Below are 6,931 nucleotides of genomic sequence, written 5' to 3'. Positions count from 1 at the left end.
TAATTATATTAATTCAACTGTAAACCTAAAAATTTACAGCCAATTTTGAAAATGATGCATCCTACCTCAGGAAACCGTTATTGAATATGTCAATTGTGTTGTAATGATATGCTTCTTCTAAGTATGTTGTTATTAAATAAATAATTTTTAAAAATTAAAAATAAATTTACAAAATCAAAGGAACTCTTCAGTTTTTCATGTTGCTATTGAATGACTTTGTAAGGGCTATTGGATGAAAATGATTAAGGAAAATATTGAGGAGATCTGAGTTGTAATAATGAAGAGGTATTCAATGCATTGAGCTACAGGTAGGTGTTGTCCAAGTGTTTGGATTGCCAGGCTTTGCTGTTTCCAGTTATGGAAATAAGGCATGAGAACTAGAGTAAGAACATAAAATACAAAGGCAAGAATTACACTTAATTAAATAGGAACTGAATGTTAAATTGCATAAGTAAAGATAATATTTTGGGTTAACATGGGGTAGCATGTTAAAGGGGATCACAGTTTTATAATTATCAGCATCTTTTAGTAAATCAGAAAAGTAATACATGAAACAGAAAAATGAGAATTTTAAAAAGCCAAGAATATCTACAATTCTGTAGAAATTGTGAAAGGGGACTTTTCTCGATGCATTGGCTGAATTTGTTTCCACAAAAAAAAAGTCTAAAGTTCTAAGTTTCAAAAACATATACATGAGGCTTAATATAGTCTCAGGCCTATATGAAGAAATAAGCAGAGGGAAAGTATTAGGGCTCTGTTCACATGAGTATATCAGGGAAATCATCTGTAGTTTACATCTTGACATATATGGGCAGTGGACAAAAATGCAGTTATTGTGTGTAATAAGAAATTAATTTTTATAAAGAATTATGTGATAATATTTAATTTTGAGCAAAGTTCTAATAAAAAGCTGGTTTTGTTTTTCTGAGATGTTGGATAGAGCTCATAATAAATTTGTGTTATGTATATGTCTTTTTGAAACAGGGTCTCCCTGTAACCCCAGCTGTCCTGGAATTCACTATGTAGACCAGGCTGGCCTTGAATTCAGAGAGATCCACCTGCCTTTGCCTCCTGAGTGCTGGGATTAAAGGCGTGTGCCACCACACCCAGCATGTTTTATATTTTTATGGATTTTTAAAGTATTGACCTTTGAAGATTACATATTTGAATAAGAACAATGATTTTTTATGAGATTGACCATGGTTCAATCCTTTCTGGAAATGTCATATTATTTATTATTTTTTGTTATAGTTTTTATAGGAGTTTCTTAGAAACGTTCATATCTTTATGGTAGATTTGGATTAACTGTTAATGATGTTGTGGCATACAAGATAGGAAAAGACTGGGGCATGTACTTTTAGAATTAATGGTATTTAAATTTATTTAGTACATATATTGTTAGTAGTTCTACAGAAATGAAAAAGGAATTTTATCTTGAAGCATGAGGTTTAAATTCTGCAATTTAGGAGTGTTGATGTTGGCCTTTAGTGGGCAAAGTTAATTATAGATGTGAAATTATCAAATTACAATGTGGAAGAAAACAGAGAATTTAATATTATGGGGCATTGATTAATTTGTAAGATGGAGGAAATGATCATTTCCATGAAGATATGATTGGAATGGCTGCAATATGTAGTTCTGGTATTCATTGATGTTGGTGGCTGATTGGTCTTTAGTTGATAGTATGCTATTGTAAATTAAACTTCTAAAGAAAATTAAGTCATAATAAATATTAAGGGTACAGGCAATGATATTAGGAAAGAAATGGAAAAAGTATCAAATTACTCTTTTTTAATTTGACATCATTTTTGCTTTATATAGTTGCACATTGTAAATGGATTGGAAAGACATGTATTTTTCTAATCAGCTTTGGTATAGGAGATTTCAAGCTTTATTTTGATTGATTATTGTTTTTCTAAATTTGTGAACAGTGATGCAAAATATTCTGACATCAATTTAAAGATTGGTAAAGATTTGGAAAATGAGGGTAACCTTGTTGCGGGGGTAAAGCTATAATGTCAAGTTCTACTGGCTAACATAAAGCCTATAATGGCGACCATGACAGCACCTAGTTTAAGTTTTATTGGAATAGTTAACTGTGAGTTATTTATTGGGATAATGTTGCTTGAGATTAAAATCTTGTGAAAATGATGCCACTGGTGAAACATTAATACAAATTAATTTAAATCGTTTTTCCAGTTAATCCTGATTAGAGATATTGTTGTGTGACACTCTTTCTGGGGAGATGTGAACAAACGTCTACTCTCCCCAAATAGGAACCAATGCCGGACAAAATAAAGAAATCCACCAATTTCCAACTTGATAAACAAATGAGTTGTATTGAGGTTACTTACAAGATTGAAAATGACTCAAAAACAGTTGCATCATACAGTTCCCAGAGAGCCTCGCAGTGACGCCAGCGCGGGCGTGCGCTCTGGCCTTGCTCTCTTGATAGCCTTCGGGTTTGACCTACAGTCGCCCGGGAGAAGATGGCTGCCCCCGCCGCGTCCGGGCTGTCCCGACAGGTACGGTGCTTCAGTACATCTGTGGTCAGGCCCTTTGCCAAGCTTGTGAGGCCCCCTGTTCAGATATATGGCATCGAGGGTCGCTATGCCACCGCTCTCTATTCTGCTGCATCTAAACAGAATAAGCTGGACCAAGTGGAAAAAGAGTTGGTTCGTGTGGGACAACTCCTGAAGGATCCCAAAGTGTCTCTTGCTGTTCTGAACCCCTACATTAAGCGTTCCATTAAAGTGAAAAGCCTGAAAGACGTCACAGCAAAGGAAAGGTTCTCCCCCCTGACGACCAACCTGATGAATTTACTTGCTGAAAATGGTCGCCTAGACAGTACGCAGGGTATCGTCTCTGCCTTTTCCACCATCATGAGTGTCCATCATGGAGAAGTGCGGTGTACAGTGACCACTGCGTATCCTTTAGACCAAGCTGTTCTCTCTGAGTTAAAGATAGTGCTGAAGAGCTTCCTGAGTCAAAACCAAGTACTGAAATTGGAGGTTAAGACCAATCCTTCAATCATTGGTGGAATGATTGTGCGCATTGGGGAGAAGTATGTTGACATGTCTGCTAACACCAAGATCCAGAAGCTCAGCCAGGCCATGCGGGAGCTGTTCTGAAAGTCCCGAACTCGGAGCAGCAGTCAGACGGTCCTGAGCAGCCGGTGCTGAGCGGATTGCCCTTTAGAGGCAATGCGGAGTTTTCATCTTCCTTCCATTTCCCCTCATTTGAAGGTTAAAAGGCCGTTTGGGCTGGAGAATTCAGGATACGTGTGTTACTGTTTGGAATTCATTGATTAAACATCGTACCTGCACACAACAAAAACAAAAAACAAAAAAAAAAAACAAAAAACAGTTGCATCACCAAAATACTACCCCAGCCTGGGTGGCAGTCAGTTCCTGAAAGCAGAGTTCATGGAGTGCACTGCACAACCTGTATGTACAACATCTTTAAGAGTGTCTTTTCTAGGTAGCGTGGTTTGCCTCAGCCTCTTTCACACAGCTGGACCTGGTTCTTCCTCTTCAAGGCAGCTCAGCCAGTGTCTGCTTCTTTCACATAACAGCATATCTTTACTTTTTCTGGGTATCTCAGCTTGTCAAAACTCCTCTAGACAGCTGGACTTGTCTGAGACTATCTCTCAGCAGTCCTCCCTGCTTATATATGCCTTGGGAATGGTGGGGCTTAGTGAATTTAGTTAATTCCATGAACTTTCGGAAGCTTTTGCTTCCCCATAGAATGAAATGTTGCACCTCCCTTTAAGGGTCCAGTCTCTTAATGAGATATAAGGTTGTATCTCAGAGAAAATTGTTACAGATCAGGCATAAATTATGACTGCCCGAAAATGGCCAAAGCAATAAGCTGTTCATTGTGCTAAAAACAGCTGTTAGGGAAGGGGCAATTAGCATAATTAGAAGGGCTCTGGCACTGCTATTAAATAATGGATTCATGGATTTGATGATAAGGTATAGTATTATAATTTCAATAATTTTATTCCAGTGATTAATAGTACTCAAATTGTCAATGGGAAAGTAGCAAATGATATGGTAAGGTTGCTGATGATGAATCCATAGCATGTAAAAACACAGCTTTTAAGAAAGCATGCACACAGATGGTGCAGGAAAGTTACATGATGTTGCTTAATTCTTAGAATATTAGGTTTTGTACTCTTGAGATAGATAAAGGTACCTTTTTTTCCTCAAAGTTATCATTTTGCATTAAGGTACAAATAGTTATAATAATGCTGTGAAATTCCACATAATAATATAAGGGTTTACATATTTGTGTTAAAGGATAAGAAGGATTAATAAGAAAATGTTTGCAACAGCAACAGTACAATATTGCAGTAAGTGTGATGCAGGCGTTTGATCCTCTACATCAGAGGATGATTAGGAATGGCAACTGAGGTGAGATGATATTCCATTTGCTGCTATTAATACCCCAATCAGAAAAATGTCTAATTTTCAGTATTATAAAGATTGGTTGGAACTCCTTTGCATTATGGCTTGCACAAAATCCTGTTATAGCTATGGCAAATCCAGTATCTCTAGTAAGATTATATAAAATGACTTATATAAGCCTGCTATATTAGCAGATTTTTATCTATATTATCATAAAATTAATGGAAATAATATATCCCCTTATACTATCCAAAGCTGAGTTGAAATTTTTTGCCAGCAGTAACTTAAATGAGTTAATATTTGTATCTTAGTATATGCATCTGTTGCAAAGGACTATCTTCCAACAACCAGACCATGGAGAGATGCCTTCTTCCTAAGCTTGGTTGCACACATTTGCCTAGAATCATCACAGGTAAGCTTGTTGTCTGGTATGCTCCACAAGAAAGGAGGGGTAGGAAAAATCAGCCACACATACCAACCAACCAGTTTGCCCTATTTACAGGAGGGGGAGGGGTTAAGGGCATATAAACTATGGAAGCTTTGGAAAGGATCCTACCATTTTGTGTGACTGTGGGGAAGTTTTGATCTACACCTGGATAGAGACTTTCTAGTGCAGTCTTAGGAGGAGGAGAGCACCCGCATTCCTGTAAGTAAACTTTTACCCATTGCTTTGTAAGAAGCCCAGTAAACTTGCTGGTTTCCCAGACTGCAAATTGGCAATATCAGACCTCATAGATAATCTAGTTTAATGTTATATTTATAGCTTAGAGTTTATATCATATCAGTTGAAGATAGTATTTTCACAAACTGAATTGATAAATATTATTATAGAATTATATTTGGAAAGAATTTCCATTTCATTGAGATATTAAATATATCGAGTATAGTTAATATTTGTCCAAACATGTAAAAGAAACTAATATGGGAAATATTGAGATTGTAAAAATTATTAAGATAATAGAAGATATAAAATTCACTTATTTTATTTGGAGTTACATGAGTGTTTTGGTTCTTAGGACTAATGAGTAACTTCTTTTTTAATGGATAAGAAAGCCATAATTTTATGTATGGTTGCATGATTTATCATTTTTTGAATAATATTTTGGTAAGGAAGTGTTAGGTTCTTTTATAAGATTCAAAATATCATGTTTGTTAAAACTGAATTAGTAGCATGTAAATTATCTTTTAAGTGTGTGCTGCTTGGTTGGTTAACCACGTTCCAGTAGATGGAACCACACCAAAGGACATTTTAGGGGTACATATTTAACTATATAGAGTATATGAAATCTGTCAACGGTGGTAAAGAGTGTAGAGATTAGGGTAGGGGATCTAGATACAATCAAAACACAGTGTATGGAGTTTGCAAAAAGTCAACTAAAATGTTCTTAATTTGGAAAGGAGAGACAGGAGTTGGAGAGATGGCTCATCAGTGAAGAGCACCTACTGCTCTTGTAGAAGACTTTGGTTTACTTCCAAACACAAACATAGCAGCTATCAGCTATCTGTAACTTCATTTCCAAGGGGTACAATGTCCTCTTCTGTCCTCTGCAGGCAATGCATGACACAGGTGCACTTACATACATACAGGCAATACACTCATGCACATAAAATAGAATAAATTTTAAAAACTGTAAAAAGAACAATTATTAATTAAAAAGAGAGGCAATAAGATTAATGTAAATATTCATATGCTTATTATAGTATGTTAATGGTAGGTTAATATTGTTTATGTGATATGCGAGCTTGTTCTCTTGTGGTGTGGCATGGTTATTAAAAGTATAGGATAAAGCCGGGCATGCTGGCACACACTTTAATCCCAACACTCAGGAGGCAGAAGCAGGCGGATCTCTGAGTTCGAAGCCAGGCTGGTCTCCATTAGTGAATCCAGGACAGCTGCAGCTACAGGGAAACCTTGTCTCAAAAAGACCAAAAAAAATTTAAAAAGTATTGGATGATTAAGAGAATGAAGATTACATCATGACTATTAAGTTAGTAGTAAGTGGGTTAAGTATATTTGTAAGAATGTTTAGAATTCATCTTGATGTCATTAAGTGTAGAATGGTTTCCGATTCTAAAACTAACAGTGTAGTTTTGTTCAGAATTCATTCATAAGCTGAGTTAGCTAGACAAATATTATTGATAAACATTGCCTTATTTTATTCAATTTTCTGAGACCTTGTTTGTGCCTCAATATGTATTATGTTCACTACACACTCACAGCAAGGTATTCCATATTTAGGGTGGAGCCATATGTACAGAAATCTGGACCCGGATTCTTCTCATGCTGTCCCATTTTAAAAGATATCCATTATTTATTTGCTATTGAAACTAGCATTTTCATGCTGTCCATCAACCACATAAGATAGCTGCTTTTCAAATATCCATAGGTTCTTGCTATATGAATCTGGCATCTTGCACATGGAATGTAGTTTGAGTAGAATATCCCTGCAAGCTCATGTCTATAGTTCTAGAAAATGTTGAAACATATGAACATCAGTTATTAGCCCACATAAGTAAAGATT

At 36.0% G+C, this 6,931-nt stretch overlaps 1 pseudogene; it reads left to right on the top strand.

The window, feature by feature from the left end:
* Positions 1-2,435: 2,435 nt before the first annotated feature.
* On the top strand, positions 2,436-3,330 carry LOC103744283 (annotated as a pseudogene).
* The last annotated feature ends 3,601 nt before the right edge of the window (positions 3,331-6,931 follow it).

This window comes from Nannospalax galili, unplaced genomic scaffold (genome assembly GCF_000622305.1).
Source record: "Nannospalax galili isolate Female #2095 unplaced genomic scaffold, S.galili_v1.0 scaffold600, whole genome shotgun sequence".
NCBI classification, from domain to species: domain Eukaryota; kingdom Metazoa; phylum Chordata; class Mammalia; order Rodentia; family Spalacidae; genus Nannospalax; species Nannospalax galili.
The sequence above is the reverse complement of the archived record's forward strand: the minus strand, read 5'-3'. Positions and strand labels throughout refer to the sequence as shown.